The 14,071-nt window shown below is 56.0% G+C and overlaps 1 protein-coding gene across 9 annotated transcripts in view; it reads right to left on the bottom strand.

Moving 5' to 3' along the window:
- JAKMIP1 (janus kinase and microtubule interacting protein 1) overlaps positions 1-10,935 on the bottom strand; it is a 194,557-nt gene extending 183,622 nt beyond the window's left edge. For 8 of the 9 annotated variants that reach the window (XM_037829363.1, XM_037829359.1, XM_037829358.1 and 5 more), the window contains exon 1: positions 10,637-10,935. The gene's annotated coding sequence lies outside the window, so the exon portion shown is untranslated. Of the gene's footprint in view, positions 1-9,218; positions 10,004-10,636 lie in introns of those variants that run through there. The other variant, XM_037829356.1, reaches the window with a different exon arrangement.
- Positions 10,936-14,071: the final 3,136 nt, after the last annotated feature.

The raw sequence follows: 14,071 nt of genomic DNA, 5'->3' as shown, positions 1-14,071 counted from the left end.
TCTTTTTTTTAAACTTTTTATTTTGAAATTAAAACTTACAGGATAGTTGCAAAACTAACACAAACCCCATACAGAGAACTCCAACATATCGCTGCCCCCTCTCCAACTTCAACATTTTGCCACCTTTGCCATGTCACTCTATCTACCTCCCTATCTCTCATCTGAACATCTGAGGGCAAGCTGCACACACCATACTCCTTGAACACGAGATACTTCCATGTATATTTTCTACAAACAAGGATATTTGCTTATGTAATCACCTTACGTGCAGTTATCAAGTTCAATAAATTTAACATTGATATAAAGGCTACATCCTAATTCCAGTTTTTCCTTATGTCCCCATAATGTCCTTTGAACCTCTTCTCCTCTGTTCTCAGACCCCATGCAGTATCATCTTCTGCATCTGACTGTGGCTGCTGAGTTTTACAGACGCTTTACAAATGTCTCTGGGCTGCCACGACAACCCCGTGCAGGAGATATTTCAACTCCAGGTATCGGGTACCTGAGGCTCTGCGGAGCAGACTGCATGTCCAACAGAGAGAACAGACTGCGTTTCTGCTCAGGTCCCGTCCCTACTGTGTGCCCACCCTGTGCCAGGCTCGGGGAACCCGCTGGAAATCAGACGCCACCACCCCCACCTTCCCCCGCCATGGCCCTCTCTGTCCCGCGGGGGAGTCAGACTCGTCCCCGGCAGCTGTGATCCCTCGTGGCCGGGGTAGGGACGGGGGAGGCCTGGGGCGGTGCAGGCACCGAGGACATGCCTGGCCCGGCCTGGGGTCGGAGTCGGGGATGGGGACAGTCAGGGGACAGTCAGGGGAGGACTTCTGGAGGAAGAGGACCCCTGCTGAGTCTTGAAGCCTGGGTGCATGTTTCCAAGTCGGTGGGAGCACGGAGGGTGACGGGCCTCTCCGTCAGCGGGAGCAGCACATGCAAGGGACCAGCTCAGGCAGGAAACAGTGGCGGGTGGGCATAGCTGGACCCCTGCCCACCGTAGACTGGCAGGGACAGGCAGCCCCTCCAGCCATGCCTGTCCCTGAGCCATCCCGCCTTACCCAGCGCAGTGACTTCACTCACCCAGTCAACCTCTGAAGGGGCAACAAGTGGGCCTCTCTTGGGGGCCCTGGAAGGACAGGGGAAGTGGGACCTGAGCAGACCTCGTGGCCGGGCAGCCCTGGCAGGGCAAGTGGCGAGCAAGGGCCTGGAAGGAGGAGGAAGACGGTGGGTTCTTTAGGGGGATGGCAGGAACTGAGTTGGGAGCAGACTGGGCGCTTTGCTCCGGGCTGAGCCGGCTGCCGTCTTTCCTTAAGTAATGAGGAGCCGGACACCACCCCCGGTGCCATCCCAACTGTGCAGGCTCAGGTAAGTCACTCGCTCTCCAAGAATGGGGGGAGGGGGGCACCAAGGGCTCACTGCCACCCCCCATAACCCAGCCCAGGCTCATTTCTGCTCATTTGTGAAATGTCCCTCCCCACCCCAGCAGGTGGCACAATGCCAGGTGCCCGCTGCAAAACTCAGAACAAAGACCCCCACCTCGGGCATCCCCACCCCGCAGTGTACACATGCCCCGTGACAGGGGCAGGGGTTACCCCAGGATGCCAGGGCTCCCAGGGGGAAGTGGCTTGTCTCCCTCATGGCTCCCGGCTGGAGCAGAGCCTGGCAGAAAGCAGTGGAGACAGGTCCTTCGCAAACCACGAGGCCAGGCATCAGCTATGAGCATGGCCTGTGCCACTCCCTGAGAACTCACCATCCTTGTCAGTCAGGTCATGGGGCAGCCCAGGGCTAGGGACCACGGGCACCCTCACCCACTGGGGGGAGATGCAGGCAGAAAGCACCCAGATTCAGGGCCTGCGGGAAATGAATGTGAAACTACAAACTCTTCAAAGGAGGGCAAAATCCCAGTGTGGTTTTTATGTACAAAGGGAACCACAGGGCTAGAGCCGCTGGGACGGGTGACTCCAGTGAGAGTTTGAACACCGTCGGGCCCCAGCCTTGGCTGCTGTCTGGTGAGAGCCAACCACCTGCCAGGCTGGCTGCAGCCCACTTCCTGTCCTCCCAAGGCCTTCCCGGTGGCCCCTCTCGTCGCCTGCGTCCCCTGGCTTGTTTCCTTCAGAGCACTGGTCAAATTTTTATTTACGCTTTTACCTGGGGGGACCTGTACACGACGGACCCCTAAATGTATGTTGTCATCATTTGACATCAGACTGAAGAGCTTCTTATTCACAGAGGATGAAACTGATGTACAAAAGAACATCAACAACTTGCTTGAGGTGACACGATTCACAGAAGGCAGAGCTGGATGTGACCCGTGGCCGCGCTGCTCTGAGCCTGCCTCCTGCCCACAAAGCGCCCCAGCCGGGAGCCACACAGCCCAAACGGGGACGGTGAGCCCCTCAGGTAGCAGCAGATTCCCTCGTAGCCACGTTCAGGAAGGTCCAAACAAATGGGAAATTAATTTCGATCATACAGTTCATTTAGACCAATACTCCCAAAATATTATCAATTCAACACATAATCACTGTTGAAGTTATCCCTGAGATGCCTTACGCTCTTTTGTCACACTGCGTCTTTGCAAACCAGTGCGTATTTTTGACCCTGCTCCCAACCTCCAAGGTTAAGGCATTATCCATGTTTAACAGAAGAAGAGAGTGAAACCCGGAAAGATGGAGTGAGTTGCCCGAGATCACACAGCTGGCAAGGCAGAGCTGGGCAGTGAATTCACAGCCGACTCCAAACAATGACGACCATCACCTACCAAGTATCTAATAGGGACCAAGTGGGGGCCCGGGGCTGGGAGACGAGAGAAGCCGGACAGGCCGTGGCCCTGCCCTCGCGGTACCTCCATTCCAGCTTCTGGTGGGGGAGACTGGTAACAGGGGAGGAAGCAACCAAAATCCACCCAGATCCCACAGACTCAGCAGAGTCAGGGGCCGAAGGGTAGAAGAGTGAACGGGGAAGCAGCCAAGGAAAACCTCTCCAAGGAGGGGAAGTTGAAGCCGAGACATCACAGATGGAAAGAAGCCGGGTCTGGTGATGGCAGGGAACGGAGGTTCCAGATAGACAGACTGGCAAAGCGTGGATGCTCTGAGCAGGACATGAGTCCGGTACATTCTAGGAACTGGCAGGAAGCAGCCAGGGCCATGCCCGGCTGTCCCCACCGTGTCCCTCCCACCTCGGGGCACTCCCTCGCCCTTGGCTGGAAAAGGAGGAACCGACAGCTCACTCTGGATTTCAGAAGCTCCCAGCACAGTGCCCGGCAGGGAGGAGGCAGCCCCCACCAGTGCTGAGAGGACACACTGAGGAAAGGCTGAGCAGCGGGGGGAGAGAGTGGGCAGAGCTGGGCAGCCACAGCCCCGGGGCCAAACAGCTCCAAACTATTCACCTGCAGTGTCCAGAAGGTAGGGACAGCCCAAGGGTCCACCAGCAGATGGACAGAGAGACAAAATGGGGTGCATCCACCCAGTGCAACATCACTCAGACACCAAAAAGGAATGAGGTTCTGACACATGCTACAAGGTGGATGAACCGCAGAGACATTATATTAAGTATTTTCGTCTCCCAGCTGCTAAAACAAATACCATACCCTGGGTTGGCTCAGCAATAGGAACTAACTGGCTCCTGGTTTCCGAGGCTAAAAGGCTGGCTCCCTCCCAGGGTCAGTATCTTCTGGCTGCCAGCAGTCTTCGGGGTTCCCTGGCGATGCACACGGCAGCTTCTCCCCTCCCTTCCCGGTTCTGTTGGCTTCCACCTCCCGGGGGCCCCTCTCTCCAGGTCTGAGTTTCATCCTGCCTTAAAGGCCTCCGTCATCCGGATTAAAGCCCAAACTGATTCGGTTGGCCACACCTTACCTGAAAATAGCATCTTCAAAAGGTCCTATTTACAATGGGCTCACACCACGGGAAAGGATTAAGATGAGGAGCATGTTTTCCTGGGGTACATAATTCAATCCCCAACACTAAGTGAAAGGAGCAGACACAAAAGGTCACATATGTACGATTCCAGGCCTAAGAAACAGCCAGAACAGACAAATCCATAGAGACAGAAAGCAGATGTGCGGTTGCCAGGGGCTGGGGATGCGGTGGGGAGGATTGAGGAGTGACACCTTAAAGTGTACGGGGTTTCTTTTTGGGGTGATAAAAATGGTTTAGAACTAGAAGCAACATTGCACAACACTGTAAATGTACTAAATGCCACTGAACTGCAGGCATTAAAATGGTTAATTTTATGTCGTGTGAATTTTTCTTTCCTTCGATAACAAAAAGGAAAACACATTGTTAATTTTTGAAAAAATAATTGCTTCAAAGGAAGAGCTAGGCTGTGATCCTGTTCAATAAAATCCCAGCATCCAAGCAAGCAGATAGGGTCAAATTCATTCCTTGGATATGAGAGAACAGCTTCTACCAGCAACAGGGGATGGTGGGAGCAGGGAGAAGATGGGGGTTGCAGGGCTTAGAGAAGACATGGAAGGCCACGCTGCCTGGCCACGCCTGACATCCACTATCCACTCCTCCAGGGAAGCAGGACACCCTCCCACGGGGCCAGACACCAGATGGGCCCCAGGCTCCTGCCTCAAAGGACAGCAGACATGGTGACTCCTGCTAGTGCTGTCCTCCGGCCTGGCACACACAGGGGCACGGCTGGCACAGCGAGCAGCTCCTGGCATCCCAGGCCTGACCACACAAACAACCTACTCTCATTCCTAGAAGTGGCCCTGGGGACAAAGTGCAGGTGCCCAGGGAGAAGAGCAGGCGGCCTGGGCTCACATAGGGCCTGGGTCCTCCGGGGATTGGTCAGGAGCTGGGAGACTCAGGAAGGCCACTGGGGTGCTGCCAGGAGCGGGAAAGGACCCAAAGGCCACCACGGGCCAGGCGGAGAGGGCCTGGCTGGCCTAACACAGGCGGGGGGTGGGCCCGATTAAATGGGGGTGGCTGCCCGAGGGGCAAGTCCCAAAGGTCCTGTCCACTGATGGTAGGATGCCCTTCACCACTGCCCCAGGATTTCATCCCCACAACCGTGTAATTTGGGGAACAGGGATTGGGGTTACCCCATTCCACAAATGAGGAAACTGAGCAGCAGGGGGTTCAGAGGGGTCCAGAGGCTGGTCTGAGATTCACTGATAAATGACAAGGACAGGATTCAAACTCAGGGTCAAAACCACCTCCACCCTTATGAAGCTTGTTACTGCAAAGGAGAAGCTAAGCCCACTTACAATGGTGCCCAAGAGTCATCCCCAGAGAACCTCTTTTGTTGCTCAGATGTGGCCACTCTCTCTAAGCCACCTTGGCAGGTGAACTCACTGCCCTCCCCCCTTGTGGGACATGACTTCCAGGGGTGTAAATCTCCCTGGCAACACGGGACATGACTCCTGGGGATGGATGAGCCTGGACCCGGCATCATGGGATTGAGAAAGGCTTCCTGACTAAAAGAGGGGGAGAGAAAAATAAAATAAAGCTTCAGTGGCTGCAAGATTTCAAATGGAGTCAAGAGGTCACTCTGGAGGGCATTCTTATGCACTATACAGACAACCCTTTTTAGTTTTCAATGTATTGGAATAGCTAGAAGGAAATAACTGAAACTACCAAACTGCAACCCAGTAACCTTGATTCTTGAAGATGACTGCATAACTACGTAGCTTACATGGGGTGAAGGTGTGATTGTGAAAACCTTGTTGATCGCACTCCCTTTATCCAGTCTATGGATGGATGAGTAGAAAAATGGGGACAAAACTAAATAAAAAATAGGGTGGGATGGGGGGGATGGTTTGGGTGTTCTTTTTTACTTTTACTTTTTATTCCTATTTTTATTCTTTCTGGTGTAAGGAAAATTTCAAAAATTGGGGTGATGAATGCACAACTATATGATGTTACTGTGAACAGTTGATTGGACACCATGGATGATTTATGGTATGCAAATACATCTCAATAAAACTGATTTTTTTAAAAAATAATAAATAAATAATGGGAGGCAACAATGTGCTAGGGGGAAAAAACCGTCTCTGCTAAATAGTGACATAGTGACAACACCAATGTCAGCCTGGTGCTACCCAACTGACATGCGGCACCTTTGGGCAGTGGTTAAGAATGAGGGCTGCTTGGGTTCAAATCCCAGCCTTCCCCCTCCTGGCCGTGACCTTGGGCAGCTTGGAGACTCTCTGTGACCGTCGACAAGTGGGACACACAGGGGTCCCTTCCCCGGGAGCCTGTGCCGAAGACCGAATGAGCCCAGTCATGGCAAGGATAGCACAGGCCAGGGGGGCGGCAAACTCGTTCTGGAAGGGGCAGACAGTCAGTGTTTTTGGCTTTATGGGTCTGTGTGGCAACTGCTCAACTCTGCCAGTGTAGCAGCCCCAGATAATATGTTCATAAGTTGGCATCGCTGTGTTCCAATAAAACTTTATTTACAAAAGCAGGTGGCGGGCCCTAACTTGCTGACCCCTGGCAAACACCCTGGAATTCAGTCCATGCTTAGTAAATGTTAACTGTTATAGTTCAGAAATTTAGAAAAATGGCATTAATTTCAATTCACTTCCATAGACATATGAGAAGTGCAATACTTATTGGAATTCCAAAAATAAATACTAACACCAAAAGCAAGAGCTGAGCCCCCACCCCTCCCTCATTCTGAGCTGCCCCCAACCCCGGGTCCTTGCATGCTCCACCCTCTCTCTGACCTTCAGGGATAAGATTCCGAACCAGGTGGCAATTACATCCTTGGCTACTCCCCCACCCCACACCTGCCACCCCCTTCCTCATTTTCCCCGTCCCACCTCCTGCAGGAGGGGTGCAAAGCCCTGTCCTTCAGAGCAAGAGAGCCCTGGGGACCCCCTTCCCTGTCCCCGCCCCTCCCTCCTGGCCAGTGATCCCTGCCCTGTCCCCCAAGCCTTGGAAAGGAGTGAGGAAAGAAAACATTTTCTGAAGGCATCCAGGGCCAAGCAAGGACTCTGAGGCCCCCCCACCCCAGCCGGCCAGCCTTGCTGTCCTTTACTGACACTGTTTACCGCAAAATGCCAACTGCTACTACTGCCACTGACATCACGTGCTGCTCCTTCAAAGCTCTAAAAAGCCTTCTCTGGTTGATTTCTCCCAGTGGCCCTGGAAGGAATTCTTTCCACTGCAAGCCAATGTGCCATATGGGGTGACCCCCAAGCTCTGGAGTGAGAGAGAACCACTTGCAGGCTCAGCCTGTCTCTCTAGAGGCTGCCGTCCCCTCACTGCCCTGAGACTCCACTCCTCCTCATCAGGTGGCAAACTTCCTCCTCACCCTGAGTGACACCATGCAGCTTAAATTAAATACTTGGTGGCAGAAGGGTGAGTTTTAGCAATGACAGCTATTTTTCTTATGTGAACATCATTCACATTCTCAAGAAAACGGAACCAAGGCTCAGAGAGGTTAAGTGACCTGCACAAGGTCACACAGCCAGTAGGGCCTGAACTGGCCCTCAAGACAGCACCTCCAGCCCAGCCCCTGCACCCCTCAGCTCAGCCGGCGGCCACTACTTACACCATTGGCTCAATGAAGAGTTTTCCTAGGAACCTGGTGGAAATTACCAGAACTGCCTACACCCCTCTAACTGAGCAGGAAAGAAGTCTGGGATGGAATTGGTACACCAGGCAAGTATCCTGGGGAGTGGGGAGGCAGCCTGCACCACTGAGCCCTGAAGTCAGGGTGCTCAGACAGGGTTCTTGAGCCTCCTTGCCTGGGTCCCCACAATCCACACTGGCCAACACAGCACCCCCTCCATCATATTCCATCCCGGTTACCGAACACTTCACTGATCAGCTGATTTCAGCTAGCAGACAAAGGAGGGCCTCTGACTGGAGCCAAACGACTGGTTTTTAAACCACTCATCACACACTGCCTCATAATCGTGACCACTTATTAAATGCCTCTTGTGTCCACGTGCCACATCGCCCATCTTCACCCCAATCCAGCCAAAGAGAGAGCAGCGCCCCCATTTTTACAGGAAATGGAGGCTCCAAGAGCATCTCCTCTTGCCCAGCAGTGCCCAGGGGTAAGGGTCAGGCCACAGGTGAGCCCCAGGTCAGCGCACCACCCAGGGGAGGAGAACCAGACACAGCGGTCACCCCTGCCCAGTGGGAGGGACTTGCCCAAGACCCTGCTGAGGGAGGGGCGGGCCCCAAAGGGAGCCTGGGGAGTCTGGGTCCCAAGCCTGCAGGGGGGCTCCTCTCCCGGGGAGCTAAACAGCTGTAATGAATGCGCAGCAGCGCTCCGCGGGCCTCTCAAACATGGTTCCTTCTGCCGCTCAGCCCCCAGCCCCGAACTCCCGCCCCGAGAGAGGGGGCCTCGCGCCTGCCAGCTCCTCACACAGCCGACATCCTGCCTGGCCAGGCCAAGGGGCGTCAGCCTCTCTCTCACTCACTGCACCTGCCGGGATTGCAGTGCCTGGGGCTGGGGGCTCCCCAAAGTGGAGGAGCCCCAGTTGCTAGTGGGCAAGGTCTGCTTAAAGAAAACCTACACGAAATATCATCCTGGATGTATATAAAGTTGTGGGAGAGCCCAGGTAAGAAAACCACTCAATCTGTTCAGTGGAGTCAGGGAAAACCACAGAAGAAAATACCAAGACAGCTGGGCTTTATCATAGGAATAGGAGCTCTCCAGACCAGACAAGAGGTGGGGGACATTTCCAGGGAGGAAGAAGGAGAAGAAGGAGGAGGAGGAGGAAGAGAAGGAGAAGGAGAAGGAGAAAAAGAGGAGGAAAAGGAGGAAGAGGAGGAAGAGGAAGGGGAAGGGGGGGGACAGCCTGCGGGAAAAAACCTAAGTGTGGAAGCCTGAGAACAGAGCAGTGCCCCATGTGGCTGGGACGGAGGTGTGCAGTGGGGAGAGGTGGGCTGGGGAAGAGAAGCAGGTGAGAGAGGAATCGAGAGCCAGGCTCTCTGCTGGGGCAGCCGTGGGCAGTAGGAACCGCAGATGCTTCCTGATGAAGCCAAGTGGCAATGATCTTTGGTCCCACGCTGAAACCCTTTGTGGATTCCCTTGCTATGAAAAGACTCAAGGTGACAGTCACCCCCAGACTCTGCAGCAGAGATGCTCAGCTCACAGACAGGTGTCGAGTCTCAACAAGTTTGCAGCACTCCAGGAACCTCCCTTAGTGGGTGAGGGCGCCCTGCTGGGGAGCAATTGAGGCAGATGGGTATATGACCACAAGGCCCCAGACCAACCCCTCCTCCTTGCCCATCTGGGGGAATGGCACTGCCACCTACCTGCCCAGGGTCCACCCAGAAGCCAGCTCCTCCCCCTGTCTCGCCCTCACACCTGAGGGGCACCCTGTGTTCAGAGAAGGCCCCTGCTGTCCAGTATCCACTGCGGGCAGAGCCCTGTGCAAGGCACTGAGGTCAGAGGGACAGAAGAGGCTGCTCCTGCCCTCCCGGGCCCACCTCCTCGTCTGGTGGGGGAGGCAGAGGCCATCAGCTAGCGGCAGCACAGGGCGATGTTGTCTGTCATGGAGGACGCTCAGGCGCGTAAGGGGCTCTCCCTGACCTTGGTCTGGAAGGAGCCGGCCGGATGAGGAAGGCTTCTCGGAGAGGGAACGAACAGCACCAGCAAAAGGCCAAGGGCAGTGTGCGTGGAGAGGTGCGGGTGCGGGGGAGGGGGAGCCGTCGGACACAGTATCGCTGGAGCCTCGAGCACCGGGCGGAGGTTGGCGGAGAGCCGAGGCCGGCAAGTGGGCAGGAGAGCGGCGGACGCCCGGGTGGAGCGGGGGGTGGACGAGGCTTCTAAGGCGAAAGGCTCCTGTCTGGCAAGCGGCCTCTGTCAGGGATGGCAATCCCTGCTCCTCTGGAGCCCGCAGCGGGGAGGATGGAGCCAGGCAGAGAGGGGCGCGGGCGCCAGGCCGCGGAGCCCGAACGCAGGCGGGGGAGGCCGCCGGCCTGAACGCAGGCGCCCGGCTAGGTGCGGGCACCGCGGGAGCCAATCCCCGCCTGCCCTCTCCGGAGGCGGATGCGCCCAGGGCGCGCCGGCCGGGCAGCAGGGTGGGTACCAGCCTTTCTTCGCATCTTACCTGCCTCCTCCCCGGCGCCCACGTGGGCGGAGCAGCCGCGGGGCTGTGCGTGGCAGGGCGGCGGCGGCGTGTGCTGTGCGTGTCCTGGGGGTGGCGGCCTCGCCCTCCCCGCCCTGTCCTCGGTGCCACCTCGCGGGGACCCGCAGGACCTGGCCCACCCAAAGGAGGACGCGGAGGGGACCGGCCGGCCACGCCCCCCGCGCCACTCCCCGGCGACACCGGGTGGGCCCCTCCTCCCCCTCCTCGGCTCGGGGGCGGAATGCGGGGAGGAGTGGAAACGGGGGTGGCGTGAGGGAGACAGAGGGGGGCGGGGACGGGATGGGGAGGGAACGTGGGGAGGGAGGCAGGACGGAGTCCTCGGACTGGGCGGTGTTGAAAGAGATTTGGGGAGGGGTGGGGGTTGGGTACGACAGGGTAGGGGCCCACCGAGGTGGGCTGCGGGAGTGGAAAGGGGGCTCGGGAGGGAGCGCGAGGGCTGGAGGAGGGGAAGGTGGGCGATGGGGCGGGGCGGCACCGGTCACCGCGTCCCCGGCCGCCGGGTCCGCCCATCAGTCGCGGGCTCCGAGCGTCCCCTTCGGCCAGCCCGCGCCTCCCGCACCCCCACGGCGCACCTGCACCCACCTGCTGGACGCTCAGGCCCCAGCGGGACAACAGCGGGGGGCGCGGGGGGCGCAGCCCCGCGCCGCATCCTCCGGCCGCCCCCTCCCCGCCCCGAGCCTACACCGTCGCCTTAAAAAGGACAAAACGGAACAGAAAACGAATGCATGCCCAAAAAAAATCCGTATAAAGCAAAGGAGGCCGGCGTGCAGGGGCGCGCGCGGCTCCGCGGGGCGGGGGTCGCGGGGCGGCGGCGCGGACGACGATGCTCCCGGGGACCGGCCGGCGCGTGCCGCTAGCTGGTGGCTGCAGCTCCCGCGGCCGCCCGGCGCCCGGCTCCGACCCGGCCCCGCCCCTCCCCTGGGGCGCCGCTCCGATTGGTCGGCCCTCCCGCTCGTCAGGGAGGCGGGCCCGGCGCTCGCCCCGCCCCCGCCCCGGGCCGAGGCCGGGAGCGGTTCTGCAGAGGTGCGGGAGCGTGCGCAGTGGGACCCGCGGCCGGGCGTCGGGGGACTGCTGGGGTCCCGCGGGTGGGCGTCCCCCGCCGCGCTGGGGGACCTGGGCCCCTCGCCCGTTCGGAGCTGCCCCCGGGAGGGGCTCTCAGGCTCTCATCAGGGCTGGGGGCCCCTTGAAGCTCGTTTAGCCCGCAGGTCTGTCCTAACTGCTGCCCTGTCCTCAGGGGGCTCACCCCTTGGGGGGGGGGGTAACGCAGGACTCTGCCATCCCAGGGAGATCCGAGGCGAAGGAAGACACGGCGACCTCGGCTACTCTATCTCCCCCTTTCTGTGGATGCAAAATCCCAAGATCAGAGGTGAAAGCGAAATGTTCGAGCTAGTGAGCTGCAGAGCTGGGATCCGAACCCGGGGTCTGCTCCTGCGGTCATACTCTTCAGGGCGGCAAAACCGCATCCCCAGACCAAGGTGGATGAATGCTGTGGGGTCAAGCTGAGACTGGAAGAGGGAGTAGGATTTAGCTGGGCAAGGCTTCCTTCTTTCATTCAGATTCATTCATTGTCTATAGAGCTCCTCCTAGGTGGCAGGTGGTCACTAAGATCTAGGGGTAGGGCCGGGACCAGCAAGGCCTGAGCCACCGCCTCCCGTTCTGGAAAGGAGGAAGGGAAGAGCATCCTCCAGTCCCTGCCTGGAGGAAAGGGTGGCATATTTGAGAATCTAGAAGACAGCTGGTGCGTCTCAGGCACACAGCAGTGAGTGGGAGAGTGGCAAAAGGTGGGGAAGGGAAGGTGGGCAGGGTCTGTAGGCTATGGGGAAGAATTTGGAGTTTACCTTCAGGCTGTCTCACCAGTGAATGGGGTGGCTGGATCGCTGTCAGATGTACATTTTAGAAATGTGCCAGTCAGGATAAACTATGTTAAGCTGCAGTGACAAAGAAACCCCAAATCTCACTGGCTTATTTCTCAGTCACACTATGCATCTCACCTGCTCAGCCAGGCTCTGCTTGGTGTAGTCACACCCGGAGCCAGGCTGATGGAGGCTCTGTCACAGCCTGGCATCCACAGCCAGCACAGCAGTATGAATGAAATGTGGCAAATTGTACTGGCCTTTAAAGCTTCCACCTGGGAGAGCACACATCACTTTCGTCCACATTTCGTTAGCCAAAGCAAGTCATTTGACCGTCCCCAAACAGGGTGGAGAAGTTCAGAACCCCCCATATTCCAAGGAGGAGGAAGTAAGTACTGGAATATTTGTGAACAGATTGAAGACTCTCATAAATGGATTCTCTGGCTGCCTTGTGGAGGGAGGATGGAAGGAGGCGAGTGTAGATGCAAGCTGGCAAGTGTAGACAAAGCAAACGGGCAAGTTTTGCTGGCAAGGGGAAGTGGAGCACCAGAGAGGTTTAGCGGTAGAATCAAAGGACTTGCCGATGGCTTGGGCAAAAGCAGTGGGGAGGAGGTGTCAGGGATGGGGTCCAGCTTTGTGCTGGAGCAATGGGGTGGGGGGTGAGCCACAGGAGATGGAGCACTGGAGGTGGAGAATGCAGTCAATGGGAGGTTCATGTGGTTCAGATCAACCAGGTGTGACTTCGTGGACTAGACAGCATCCAAGATGGGCTCTGGGATGTTTGAGGGCTGGAAGTGCAGCGACACCCTCGGAGACCAGGGGTAAGATGGGAGGTGGTGTTTGACACTGGCTCTTCTGTGAGCCCTCCTGCCTCTCCCCAGCCATCCCTCACTCCCTCCTCGAGCTGCCAGGCCTTTACTCACTCCTGTTATTGCACTATCCCACCCAACTGTAATTATTTTCTTGTTCTTGGCCTCAGTTTAAGAGCAGATTTGGTCATTTCTGACTCCGTAGCACATGGTGCAGTGTGTCTGGCACCCAGGAGTTACTGAACAATATTTGTGGAAATGATCCTAGTATCAAGTAGGGTGCAGATTAGGGTGCGAGAACTTGATGGCTCTCTTCAAGTTCCTTGAGAAGTGTTATGAGGAAGAGGATACACAGAGAAGGGATTAAGCATTTATTGAGCACCTACTGATGTGTGATGAGTTAGAGATTATGTTTGGCTGTAGAGTAATCAAACTCCCAAATACACAATGGTTTAAACAAATTAAATATTTATTTTTTCTTGCTTAACAAGAAATCCAAAGGTCAGCAGTCCTTCGCTTCATTCTCTTTCTCTCCTTCATCCTCAGTATATAAGCTTCTTCCTCATAGGCTCCTCACAGTAGCAAAGTGGCTGCCCTCTCACCCACCATCACAGCACTCTTCCAGTCAAGGAGAAGGGTAAAAGGTACACCCCAACCAAGTTAGAAGTCCTAGAAGCTCCCTGCAGAGAGCTGTGCTTTATTTCATTGACCAGAATGGAGTCACATGGCCACTTCTAGCTTTAGAGAATGCTGGGAAATCATTTCTTCTAAAGGAGGGCATATTGCTCCCTGAAACAAAATCAGGGTAATGTTGGTGAGGAAGAGGCAAGGAGTAGATTTTGAGCAGGTAACCAGCAGTGAGGGGTCCAGGTCATGTGGGACCCGGAGCTTCTACAATTTGGGGGTTTCCATTTAAGAAGAAGAATACTAATACAAAATTAGGTACAAACATGAATATTTATTTAGAATAATTTTTTCAATCACAACTTAAAAAATGTTTTCAGTTGACAAATATCACAAACATTACAAAATCCAGAAAACTAATATCATAATTTTATTAATTAACTACCTAACACCCACCTTTAGAGTATCTTTTTCTGCATTTTTTGGCTTCATCCTTTTTATATACAATGGATTTTGCAATGTTTTTTCTATGGAGAAAATAGAAAGATAATTCGTAGTACTACTCTAATGTGGCTGATGAAAATTATTTTTTGCGGGACACTGATTACGTGCTTCAACTTGGCGGGCCTGGGCTGGGGAACCTGATCAGCCCCTGGGGAGGGTGGTGGGCACGGGCGACAGCGCCCTCCACAGCCCCCCGGGCCTGGGAAAGTGAGGCCGGAGGCAGGCCC

This window comes from Choloepus didactylus, chromosome 3, assembly GCF_015220235.1.
Source record: "Choloepus didactylus isolate mChoDid1 chromosome 3, mChoDid1.pri, whole genome shotgun sequence".
In the NCBI taxonomy this organism is placed as follows: Eukaryota; Metazoa; Chordata; class Mammalia; order Pilosa; family Megalonychidae; genus Choloepus; species Choloepus didactylus.
The sequence above is the reverse complement of the archived record's forward strand: the minus strand, read 5'-3'. Positions and strand labels throughout refer to the sequence as shown.